Raw genomic sequence first — 14,273 nt, forward strand, 5'->3', positions numbered from 1 at the left:
TAATAATCCCCCTCTATGAATTGGCTTCATTACTCTGCTCTCCTCTCCACTGATAGCTTATGTGTGGTGAGCGTTCTGGCACACTATGGCTGCTGTCACATCATCCAGGTGGATGCTGCACATTGGTGGTGGTGGAGGGAAGTCCCCATTACCTGTAAAGCGCTTTGAGTGGAGTGTCCAGAAAAAGCGCTATATAAGTGTAAGCAATTATTATAATAATAGTAGTCTTGCATATGTGTTCTTTTTATCCAGATGGGATAGGGCAGTGTGTATGGCAATGGAGATTGCATCATCTGTGGATCTGTTGGGCCAGTAGGCAAATTGGTACAGGTCCAGTGTGTTTGGAATGGTATCCTTAATGTGCTTCATGACCAGCCTCTCGAAGCACTTCATGATGACAGGTGTAAGTGCCACCGGTCAGTAGTCATTAAGACATGTCACTGTGGTTTTCTTCGGTATTGGGATGGTGGTTGTCTTGAAGCAAGTGGGGACTATGGCTTGGGCCAGAGACATGTTGAAAATGTCTGTGAATACACCCGCCAGTTGATTGGCGCAGGCTCTGAGGACGTGACTGGGTATGTCGTCAGGTCCTGCAGCCTTGCGTACAGTGCCTTGCGAAAGTATTCGGCCCCCTTGAACTTTTCAACCTTTTGCCACATTTCAGGCTTCAAACATAAAGATATAAATTTTTTATTTTATGTGAAGAATCACCAACAAGTGGGACACAATTGTGAAGTGGAACGAAATCTATTGGATTTTTGAAACTTTTTTAACTAATAAAAAAATGAAAAGTGGGGCGTGCAAAATTATTCGGCCCCTTTACTTTCAGTGCAGCAAACTCACTCCAGAAGTTCAGTGAGGATCTCTGAATGATCCAATGTTGTCCTAAATGACTGATGGTGATAAATAGAATCCACCTGTGTGTAATCAAGTCTCTGTATAAATGCACCTCCTCTGTGATAGTCTCAAGGTTCAGTTGAAAGCGCAGAGAGCATCATGAAGACCAAGGAACACACCAGGCAGGTCCGTAATACTGTTGTGGAGAAGTTTAAAGCCGGATTTGGATACAAAAAGATTTCCCAAGCTTCAAACATCCCAAGGAGCACTGTGCAAGCGATCATCTTGAAATGGAAGGAGTATCAGACCACTGCAAATCTACCAAGACCTGGCCGTCCCTCTAAACTTTCAGCTCAGACAAGGAGAAGACTGATCAGAGATGCAGCCAAGAGGCCCGTGATCACTCTGGATGAACTGCAGAGAACTACAGCTGAGGTGGGAGAGTCTGTCCATAGGACAACAATCAGTCTTACACTGCACAAATCTGGCCTTTATGGAAGAGTGGCAAGAAGAAAGCCATTTCTCAAAGATATCCATAAAAAGTCTCGTCTAAAGTTTGCCACAAGCCACCTGGGAGACACCCCAAACATGTGGAAGAAGGTGCTCTGGTCAGATGAAACCAAAATCGAACTTTTTGGCCACAATGCAAAACGATATGTTTGGCGTAAAAGCAACACAGCTCATCACCCTCAACACACCATCCCCACTGTCAAACATGGTGGTGGCAGCATCATGGTTTGGGCCTGCTTTTCTTCAGCAGGGACAGGGAAGATGGTTAAAATTGAGGGGAAGATGGATGCAGCCAAATACAGGACCATTCTGGATGAAAACCTGTTGGAGTCTGCAAAAGACCTGAAACTGGGGCGGAGATTTATCTTCCAACAAGACAATGATCCCAAACATACAGCAAAATCTACAAAGGAATGGTTCACAAATAAACGTATCCAGGTGTTTGAATGGCCAAGTCAAAGTCCAGACCTGAATCCAATCGAGAATCTGTGGAAAGAGCTGAAAACTGCTGTTCACAAACACTCTCCATCCAACCTCACTGAGCTCGAGCTGTTTTGCAAGGAAGAATGGGCAAGAATTTCAGTCTCTCGATGTGCAAAACTGATAGAGACATACCCCAAGCGACTTGCAGCTGTAATCGCAGCAAAAGGTGGCTCTACAAAGTATTAACGCAAGGGGGCCGAATAATTTTGCACGCCCCACTTTTCATTTTTTTATTAGTTAAAAAAGTTTCAAAAATCCAATAGATTTCGTTCCACTTCACAATTGTGTCCCACTTGTTGGTGATTCTTCACATAAAATAAAAAATTTATATCTTTATGTTTGAAGCCTGAAATGTGGCAAAAGGTTGAAAAGTTCAAGGGGGCCGAATACTTTCGCAAGGCACTGTATGTTCACTTTTAGCAGAGATCTCCTCACCTCATCTGCAGACAGTGAGAGCACTTGGTAAGCTGCAGAGGGTGCAGCTCTGTTGACTGGTTCTGTGTTGCTGGCTTTAAACCGAATTTCCCACACAACCTTAATTGGGCTATTGGCAAAGGATCGAGTTACTGTAAAGATTAGAATGTACTGCTCACTAGACCATAGTAACAGAAGACATGTTTAAACACAGTGCTGTAAAAAACTATGTAGACCCTTGAACAATTTTCACATTTTGATGCTTAAAAGCTTGCGGTAATGACACTTTGAAGTATACAACATCCTTACAAAAACCAAAGAAAGAAGTCAATAGACAATGAAAATGAACTATAATGACAAAGAACATTGCAATTGCCTAAGTATTAAAACCCTTTGCTGTGGCAATCCTAAATTGATTTTGGTGTACAGAATTACCTTACCTGGCTGCATAACTAATTGAGTGGTCTCTTTGCTTGTAATAATGGTTCACACAATTTCACAATTGACCACCTATCTTTATAAGGTCTCTCAGTCATTTCAAGCAAAGATTTAACTGTGAAGACCAAGCAGCTTTCAGAACAACTAAGGGATAAAATTGTATGACGGTAGAGATCAGGAGAAGGATATAAACATGCTTCAAAGACACCTGACAATTTGAAATTATTGTATTTTTGGGAAGGCAATCTGATTAACTTCACTTTCCCCTGGATGTGGATAAAAATAATTCCTCAGTTATAAACTGTTTAACCCTGTTATCCCAGAGTCAAAATAACTCTTTGTTTTTTTTGTCAGTTTTGTAAGTTAGTTTTCCAAATTAGTAAATTATTCATATTTAGACACACATTTTCTGTTCTTTACAAGCAAAGTATGATGTGGTTTCCATGTTTTTCTTACTTCGTTTTGTAATACTTCTTTGGCAGTGTACAGTATGTATTTGTCAAAAAATTTACTTCTGGTTATGTTAACTCAGTAACACATTTCAGATTTATTCACACCTGAAGAAGGCTCCACAGCTGAAATGCTGTGTTTGTTTTCTTCTCTTTTCGGCATGGAATAAACCTTTACTTGTTCCTTTGCAGCCTACGCATGCCGATGCAGCTACTGTACTGTACATGTACCAACTTGAACCATTTCAGATTTATACTCTAATAACGTGCTACAAGAACTTTAAAGTCTATGAATTGTAAAACCTAAGGCTTGTGATATGCCTGTTTTGAACCTAGACCAGATTATGTTGTTTACCATTCCTTATTGTGTATTTAAGATTGCAGCTGGGGTAGTTGCCGGGCAATGGTAGCGACAGTTGACAGCGCTGACAAGAATGAATGATTTTATTTACATGGAGTACATTGCGTTACTTGTCTTCATCGAAGAAAGTTTGCACAATAGCCTCTACTACCAATGGAAAACATGAACATAAGCATACTAATGAGGAAATATAATTTTAACTTCTACAGTTTTTCATCATACATCAACAGATTGAGCAAAACATCACAATAATACAGCTTGGGTCTATGTGTTGCTGCTGATCTTCAAGATATCCCCAGAATCATAATGATAAGTAAAAATTATTTCCCTTTGTCTGTCCAAATAGGACATTCCTTTGAGGCCAGAGATAAGACCAATTGTTCTTCTTTAGGTTAGTCTCTAGAGCAGCAACACCTTTCTTACAGTGTGGTGACCAAAACTTAAATTCTAAACTCTTAATAAACTTAATGAATCTTTTTAAACTCTTAATAACTTAAACATACTGTAGGAAATGTTACAAACATATAAATACAATAAACATTCAGCCATAATGGTATTACTTCATGGACCTTATCCAGACATTTCTTAGAAGACACCTGCATATCAGCTTGACAGTATGATTGGGTAGTTTGTTCCAGATTTCCACATCCCCTTGTGTAAAAAATACCTCTAAATTTTAAGTGGACCTCTCCATAGTTTCCATTAATGTATATTCGTGTTGATTTCTGAAGAAGTCCACTGATGTTATTTTATATCTGAGGTTATCCGTTATCTAATGCATTTCAGGACTATTTTTTGTCCTGTCAATGTAGCTCTTATTGGTATTATTGGTAACTTGCTCTTATTGGTATTATTACAGAGCAGCAACAGATTTTTTGCAATGTGGTGACACATTGTATGCAATATTCTAAATAAGGTTTTTGAGAACATTGTAGAGTTTTATCAACCTTTGATATGAATTCCTTGCTATGTATCCAAAGATCAGTGTTTCCCATATTATATAGATTGCAATTGCAGATGTTTGCACAGTTTTAAATTCAGCCTGACTTTTCCTTTTCTGTGACTGCAGTTGGCAAATTCTTTCATTTTGGTAATTATAAACATGAGTAGTTTACTAACTATTCTAGAATACAGATCATCAATCTAAATTAGAAAGAGCAGTCATTCTAATACAGATCCCTGCGGTTATCCACTTATTACATCACCCAGTTAGACCATTTATCCTTTATCTGTACTCCATCTGTTCTGCAGTTCTCAATACAGATAACATGCATTATCATGTCGTTCACATCGGATTTAAGAATTAATGTTTATGTGTACCACCACATGCAATATTCCAAACTTCCAAAATAGGCTCAATTTCAGATTTTAAGATTTTTTTTGTAATATCAGTCAAAATCAATATCAGAAATGTGAAGCATAATACACTATCTGTAAATTTGACAAATGCCTATTAAAACGTCTACTAATACTACCAGCTTACATATACAATTCTGAATGATGCTATAGGACAATTCATTGAATGCAACACTTTTGTGAAGCAACCCTGCAGACTACTAAATGGAAAGCGTCAGCAAAAGATCAGTGAACATAAACAGTGTCTTGGGAGAGGAGAGTGTCAAGCATTTGACACTGGAACATCCCTGCAACAGAGACAGACTTAATGGAACAGAAATACAGCAATATACAGCAGCTCAGCATGCTCAGAATTAAGAGTCCCTCAAAGCAAAGTCTGCCCAAACCCTGACTTATGTTTTCATCACAACTGTCATGCTGATCAATGTTACACTCGGCATCAATACTTCATGAATATCTAACACATGGCTCTAATGGAGTCTTCTATAATTGCTGCCAGTGACAAACTTCTCTCTTCTGAGTCTGCAATGTTGTCATATGAGAATCAAAACTGTAGAAAGCTTCCTCCTTCTTAAATCACCCACATGGAGTAAGTTAAGACTTGTTTGAATTTTGTCAAATTGTGCTTCAATGGAGTAGTGGAAAATTAAGTTTTATAGGGGAACAAGCGGTGCTTTTATGAGCCAGGTCAAGTTACATTGTTACTGGTCTTGATAGGGGATAGCCATGTGTAAATTATATTTCCATGGATTACTGAGAGATGCAGATCCAGATGTGTGGTACGGTTTTCACAGCCTCCTATTGCTGTAAGGCACCATCATTCTTTCAGCTACCTCCCACTGTGTGACACCATCATGCAGCATTTTGACATCACCAACCATTTCTGGTGGATTTAGAGCCTGACTGATCCAGTAACCACCAGAACATGCCAGTAATAATGTTGATCGTAAATCTCATAGTCACAGCAAGCTTCACAAACCAAACAAGCTGGAAAGCCAGGGTTTAGTGGAACATTTCTATAATTATTTTCTGTACTTGATCACACCCAGTGGCTATAAGTGGCAGCTGAAGTGGTTCCAACAGCTTTACAAGTACCATTTCCTGACCACAGATTTTGATTAAAAAATGTCAGATGGATTTCTAACATTTACAGAGGAGCAACGAGAGGTAAATTCGATGCAAAAACTAAAGAAAGATCTATATTTGCAGGTAATAAAGCAGCTTCTGTGCAACAAAGCATGCCTGTTGTAGATGGTGGCTGTGGGTGAACGAGCGAACTGTGGACAAGGCCGTGTAGATCAGGTAGCTGTTTCCATGTAGATGGCAGTGTGAGGTAATCGATCAGTCTGGAAAAGCATAAAGGTCATCCTGTTAAGAGTTCAGGGGTTCATCTGATGAACATGAGATTAATAAACAGTGATAGAGTGTTAATCATCTCAGTTAGGCTACTGTAAAGGCAGTATAGAAAAGGGAGAGTGTACAAGATGAAGGTACATTAACAGCCAGTTTGAGTGATGGATGGAAGATAGAGAAATGATGCAGGAATTACTGCAGTTGATCGCTACAGTAGGGCAGGGGTCCTCACCAACAGAGGCACTGATGCATCACCGGTGGTTCTGGGTCAGAGGCAGTATAGGAGAAGAATAGGCCTTATTTTAGCCTTCTGGCAAAGATTTGAAATAACACGGTCCAGGTACTCAAAAATCAGAATAAACGTTTTGTCAAAGAAAAATTGCCAAAAGTAGTGGATATTACATAAATTGTAATATTTACAATATTTAACTATGTTTTAATCAATCACTGTGGCTGCAAGTTAAAATAAAGTGATTGTAAAAGACAAAAAAGGTAGAAGAAGAAGAATTTCATATTTTTTAAATTTTTCTTTTCAATACTTTGTGAAAGTCAAAGGGCAAGCAACACAATATAAAGTTCATCAAAAATGTCAGCAAAAGGGAAAGCAATTTTAAAATTGATGTTAGAGTATGCATTTTTTGTGTTTTAGGTCACAGTGCATATCATTCCCAACAACGTAAACAAACTCCAGTGTCAGCCCAATAATTGTGATCTAATGGTTCCATTCAATCAGTCAACGTTGACCAACATTGAAGGATTCACACTCACCTGCACAGGTAAGGATTCTCCTCCCTCATCTCTGCGTTACATCATTGGGTCAGGTACTGTATATTCACCCAAAGGAGAAGACCCAACGTAACTTGTTGTACTGTAGTTTGTGATCACGCAGTGTAAAACACTTAATTAAGAAATTAATATGCCTACAGAATAAGAATATTGTATTCTGTTTAGTTCTGTGTGTAGTAAAACAATCTGGCATTTATTAGTAGATTATTGCTTGATTTCTTCCTATGTTCCGTCCAGTTATTTCTTCTTATTATTAGTTTTATCTAATTATGTCTAAAACCTGTAAAAGGATATATGGTAGTGGTTGGCCAACATAAACCAATGAGGAATGCAGTGTTTGCTCACAGTGCCTTGTCTTTAGTCAAGGCAAACTGTCCAACAAGGGTTAATAGTGACAGTCCATGCATGGAATACTGGCATGGCAGTGAAACTGTTTCAAAAGCTCATCTGGAATTTAGCTAAAGTGAGCCAGGTCACTTACAGAATGTAATTACAGTTCAAATATGATTTTTATATCATGTTTAAATCATCTGTCACAGGTAACATCAACAACCATTTTGCTTTTTCGCCGACTGCAGGATTAGACACCACCGAGCTGATACTGTCAGTGCACTTTGATTATTCCTCCGGCCTGGACAAGGTCTGGAATTACAAACTCATTGTGTACATAACAGATGAAAACTTACTGGATAGAAAGAGAGGCCATAAAGGTTTAGTACAAATAGAAAGGTGACTGTATACACCAAAGTGTCTTCCCACCAAAGGCCTTCCCACTCCTTCTACAACACAGGTAGACCAGCAATATAAGGATGGTTTCACACAACCTTCTCAATGATGTATTTGTGTGTCCTAAAAATGTCTGTATTTGCAGGGAAATATTATGTACCTCACACAGAAGCTCAACAATTATTCTTCAAGTGCTTGGTATGTCCCATTCATTACTGTCCTGAGCTGTTTGTTTTCACTTGGACTTCTGATATGTATAATGAGACAGTCCTGCTGCCCCTCACCACCAAAACCTACAGTGGAGCAAGATATGGCAGTGCGTGTTGATCACTGTTCCTGTTATCATGATACATAGCGCCCCTTTTAAATTAAAATGATTTTAAAAGGGAAGGTCCATTATATCACAGGCTTATTTACAGAAGAGGTATAGAACTTTTTTGGGTGATAATGAAAAAGACATTTGCATATAATTTATGGAATATTTACTGTGATATATGTTTCATACCAGCATAAGGAAACGAAAATGAAGTATTCAGTATTTAAAGATAACAAACTTGAAACATGGGTATAGTGTGATAAAGCTTATCTATGCTATGGTTTTAATTCTGCATTAATTTGCACTATTCAATATACTGTACAATATGTATTACTCTTGTCTCTGTTTGACAAGGTGGACAATATATTATTTGTTGTTTTGTTCCAGTTACATCCAACTGGTACAGTGCCTCGCAAACCTGCAAAATTATTCCGACTCTTTTTAACATTTTGTTGCTTCAAAGTTTGCAGTCAAGACAATCCTAAATGTATTTAGGTGCACAACTTTACCTTAAAGAACCATAAAATTAACGGAGAAGACCCGGTGTATTTGCAATGATAGTGGTTCAGATGAATTTAGAATAAACACATCTATCAGTGGAAAGACTTGAAAACTGCTGTTCATAAGTGATCCTCAAGCACGTTGAGAGTGCTTATTATTATTAACATTATTAGTCCTACGACTTCTGCCAGAGATCCTTCCACCAAATATTGAGTTAACAGGTCTGAGTGCTTATGCAATATTATACAACATTATGCAACATATTTAAGTTATTTCTCTTTTGATTAGTAACTTATACCCTTTGAAGTCTTTAGTTTTGAATAAAATATTGAATGTCAAAAAAGTGTCTTATTATTTTGTGATTTCACCACCTGGGGCACCATAGGAAGGGTGTGAATACTATTGCAAGACATTGTATTTTGAAAACAACTTCAACACCTCACATAATTTGGGATAGAATTATCCCTTTATGGAGTTTCTTTTCTAGTGTGTTCAGAACAAATGAATAGTTACAAACAAAAAGAGACCATTATGTAGTTAGCTTCATCCAGCTATTTCTCAAAAGAAGCCAGGTATTGGCTTCACCAACATGGCTGGTTACTGTACTGCAACATGGCATGCAATAAAATATTCTGTAATATTCACTTCTCCGACTGTACGGTAACCCAAGATCTGCATTGTATGTAGCCACTCTATTTTATTATGTTTCCATAAGTAAGGTATGTTCAAAATAGTTGTGATTGATTTACTAAAATATACTTAAATAAATGGATTCAGAGCTGCATGTACAATGTGTACTGTGTAAATACTGAGAAGCACTAAAAATGCAACAAGTAACAATTGGAACCAAAATATTTTGTTAATGCCTCTTGGTATGTATACTGTATAATATTTATTATTCAATAATTATTAGGTCATGGTATGATAATATAATAAAACATACATATTTTATTTCTACGTGTCTTGGGAATACCAGTCTATAAAGTCATTTTCTCACAGTGCTGAGGAAAGTAGTGATGTTCATAAAGTGCACCCCTTCTTTCTTGTTAGTGACTCCTGGGTGCTAGGAGGATTGACCAGTCTGGTTCACAAGGATGTCAAGGTCCTCCTCTGAGGACACTCAGTACCTGTGATAAAGCAAGTAGGTAGCTGTGTGAGCATGCGTAGGCTCCAAAGGAACAAGTAAAGGTTTATTCCATGCTGAAAGGACACCTGAAGAAGGCTCCACAGCCGAAACGTTGTGTTTCCTTTCTTCTCTTTTCAGCATGGAAATAAACCTTTACTTATCCCCAATATATCTGAGTAAATACTCATGTCAATTTTTGTTATTGGTGTTCCATTGTCACATAATTTGTTTAGCAAGTACCAGTATGTTGAATTCTTACCATTTAATCATGTAACATTGTTTAAAGTTCTTTGAAAAGAACAGAAGAAATTGTTCTGTGACGCACACAGTAAATAATAAAAAACCTAACAGAAACTTTGTTTTTATTTATCAGTTTTGACAAAGGCAGCATTTTTATTAGGGGCCTGTAATGTCTCTCAGTGGCATGACTCCTGAAGCTGAAAAATATTAAATTCCTATTGCTTACTTGTGTCTGTGTATGAGGCTATATATGAAGTCCCCCGCATTTAAAAATGTAATGTCTCCTAATGGAGTTTACAATTACCAGTCACACTGGTAAGTTTACTGGCTTCTGGGAGAACATGTCCTGGTCTGAGTGTGTGTCTGTGTCTGCCCTGTGGTGGACTGGCATCCTGCCCAGGGTGTACCCTGCCTTGCTGGGATAGGTTCTGGCAACCCCACAACCCTGTAATGGAGAAAGAGGTTAGAAAATGGATGTATAACTCCTATTTAATTTCATTTCTTTAGATAATTACCCTGAAAATTAATTTCTAATAGATCTTGAATAAGTACATAGTTACTCTTATTCTCTTTGTTCTCATTCATATTTGCATTTGTTAATGATCAAAAACACAATGTCCATCTGTGTTGACCTAATGACTTTGATAGGTTGCACTAACAGTTGTGTCCATAAGAAACTATGACACAACTGTGTCATAGAAACTACAAACATGTTCTACATTATATGCTTGTGCTTGTCCTGTAATCCCCTGTATACACTGTAAATATGTACATTTTTTAAGTAATTTATGGGGAAGAAAATGTTTCCTTGGCAAATCAGCCCATCCACGACCTCTTGTGGCTGAGAATATAATTACAGTCTTTCACCATTCTGCAAATGTGGATGATGAAACTCAACTGTTGCTGTCCTTGCTGTGCTTTCTGTACAAATACACAGCCAGCCTTTCTCACATACAAAGAATGTATACTTTGTGAATACCATCACAACATTCCATATAATTTCATATAATTTCCATATTTAAGTTAAGGAGAAAGACGTGGGCCAAAAATAACCCTTTGATATTTTGATTGTAAATTCTTAACTCTCCCAAGTATTAAAATATATAGGCACAATTCTATTTCATGAAAACAAACAGAAAGTATTTAAAAACTTTAAGGTTATTTCAAAGAAACTTAGTATACAAAATTCAATCATTCGCAAATAAAGAATGCTAAAAAATTCAAGCAATGATTCGTCTCAATGAGTAATTACATAGCTGATTAAATAAACATCTTCTTTTGCACCTCAAAGATCAGATAAATTTACTCAGACAAATCAGACTCAGATAAATTTACTTTGAAAATGAAAATATTTCAAAGTGTAACTAACCCTCGCATACCGCAGCCGGCAGAGGAATCCCACTCCGTTTGGGCCCCTGAGCAAGGCCCTTTACCCCAACTGCTCCAGGGGTGCTGTACAATGGCAGACCCTGCGCTCTGACCCCAAGCTTCTCTCCCTGTCTGTGTGTCTGTGTCTTTTGGAGAGCAAGCTTGGGTATGCGAAAAAGACAAATTCCTAATGCAAGAAATTGTATATGGCTAATAAAATGATCTTATCTTATACATATATGACTGTTTACTTTCCAAATAAAATGTTTAATGGTACATATTTCAACTTCTTCAAGTTCCTTAAATAGATACCAGTATATAAAAAATAAAAATAAATATTCTATTAAAAACAGCTGATATTTTATAGAATTTATTTTTATAGTTTTTCCATTTGTTTCGAACATTTGTTAGTTCCATTTTCAAACCTGTTTATCCAACACAGGGTAGCGGAGCAGCCGGAACCTATCCCAGCAACAACGGTTACAAGGCAGGATACACTCCGAATGGGACACCAGACCATCACAGACCAGACAAACCCACACACTCACACCACAACACCAGAGTCAATTTTCAGAGACGCCAATTAACCTACCAGTATGTCTTTGGCCTGTTGCTAACCAGAGCACCCAGAGAAAAACCACACACAAACACAGGGAGAACTTACTCACTCCACACAGGCAGCAGCCCAGGAATTGAACCCAGGACCCCAGCACTGCAAGGCAGCAATGCTAACCATCATACTTAAATTGTCAGCTGTTGCTTAAAATTTATTTTCTGAGGGTATTTACAGCTAGATACGTACTTACCTTATAGCTAGGTTAACAAATTTGATGATACAGAGAGGTCATTCCACTACTTTTGTGATCTTTCAAATTCCTGTTTTGTACCTGAAGTGACTTTGTGGTTGTCAAAGGGGTGGAATATGTATGCATTTGAGAATCTATACATTTTCTTTCAAAAATCTCATTTACATACTTTTAGGTTTTGAGCTGTATTAGTTTTGGAGTACATGGTGCAGTTTCTAAATACTTTACTTTTGGAAGTGTCATGATTGCAATCTTGATAGCAACAAAATGTAGACCCCGTGCTGAAAAGAGAAGGAAGGAAACACACCTGAAGAAGGCTATACAGCCAAAAACGTTGTTTCTTTTCTTCGCTTTTCAGCATGGAATAAACCTTTACTTGTTCCTTTGTAGCCTACTCCTGCTGACGCAACTACCTACTTGAACTAAAATGTAGACACTTTGCATAGGGAATGAATACTTTTGCAATACACTCTATGATGTGAAATCCTGAAAATGAATATACTGCGAAGCATCCCGTCAAATAAAATAAAGACATCCATGCTTTCCAGCTGTAGACATCCCACCCCATCTAGTTATTGTCCAGACATACACCTAGGGATCTGAAACAGTAACTGGTGGACCTTAAAAAGGTCCAAAACAGTAAAACACATTCCAAAAACTACACAGGTGTACTAAATTCTCATCTAAGATCTATGATGGATTAATACCTCCTAATCTTGGTCTTTTTGCAAACTGTCCAGTACAGCAGATTTATGCAGGAGGATTCAGGGAATCACAACTCTTTAATGGCCTGATTGTCATTCAACGTCAAACTCAGTTAGAATGTACCTGCTTATCCTCAACTGAGTACTACAAAAGCATTACTGAAGGACCATTTCACAAGAGCCCTTTCTATGAAATATTTGACAGAAATGGGCTGCTACCTCAAAAATGTAACAAAGTTTGTGCACAGAATGTGAGTTTTGCCGCCTTGTATAATACACAAAATGAGATTATACATTATCACCACTCCTAATTTGCTGGTGTGCGAACAGTCAATATGTCTCCTCAAAACAGCTGGCGCAAAAATGCGAGTCAGCAGGCTGCAATGTTTATGCTGCAGTCAGGTCACATGACTATGATAATTATAACCCTTCGTGTAATTTATTAAAATTTTGCCTTCAAACACAAACAGTTAAAACAACTTTAGGACAAGACAAGAATCGCATTCAAAGAATGTGTCATTTGCTTCCAGTGCATTACTGGGCAGACTAATGAAAACAGGGTAAGTCACAAGGTAGATAAAAAAACAATAGCTACATTGTACAAGCAATTGTACAAGCAGGGATGCCAAAATCCTGTATTTAGGGTTAACAGAGGAAGTTTATGTAGTTCTGCAGGGCCATAGCTCTAACAGTTATAAAGAATACAATATTATTGAATATTGTGAATATTTTCTACTATTCACTTTTTGCTAAGAAATAGGGCAAATCTAAAGAAACATCTTTTAAATCAGGTTACCTTAAACATTATCTGTACATATTTGTACTACAGATATGCTAATCTGTACATGTGTTTTAATGTAATACACACTTGCATTGAGGAAGAGGCAGCTAGAATTGACACTTTCTGTTTTTAACTAACCGTGTCCTTGCTGTACTGTATACATATTAACGGAGAGTGGCTCCCAATCTGCAGGAAGCAAAGTGGCCACAAAGGCACTCTTTCAATTTCCCTAACATACTGCAATATATGTAGCTGTTCACTGAAAAATGAACAGCTCTTAATGGATGTTCAGTTTTTACCTGATTCAGTTTCTTAATACAAACTGTTACATTTTTATTCTGTCTTGTAAATGTATTATGCTGCTTTTCCAAGTTTTTGTGTGTTCAGGTTTTGTGGGATACATCAGACCTTGTGTAAGAAAAAAGCTAGTGGTTTTCTTAAAAAATAACATTCCTGTAGTCCAGAATTTAAAATATGAACATGTTATACTGTAATGTCTTAATCTGGCAACAAAGTGCAGTACTTGCAAAACGATCTCTGTTGTATCATTTGGCGTTACACAAAATGAACTTCCTGTTTACTTCATAAACCAGGTCATGCAGGGGTACACCCCAACCATGCTGAATGATACTGTAATCTGCCTACCTGTAACTCAGGGTCATTAACTGTTTGGTCACTCGTCTGCAATCCGACATTAAATAAGACTCAAACACTCAGA

This window comes from Lepisosteus oculatus, chromosome 7, assembly GCF_040954835.1.
Source record: "Lepisosteus oculatus isolate fLepOcu1 chromosome 7, fLepOcu1.hap2, whole genome shotgun sequence".
Classification (NCBI taxonomy): domain Eukaryota; kingdom Metazoa; phylum Chordata; class Actinopteri; order Semionotiformes; family Lepisosteidae; genus Lepisosteus; species Lepisosteus oculatus.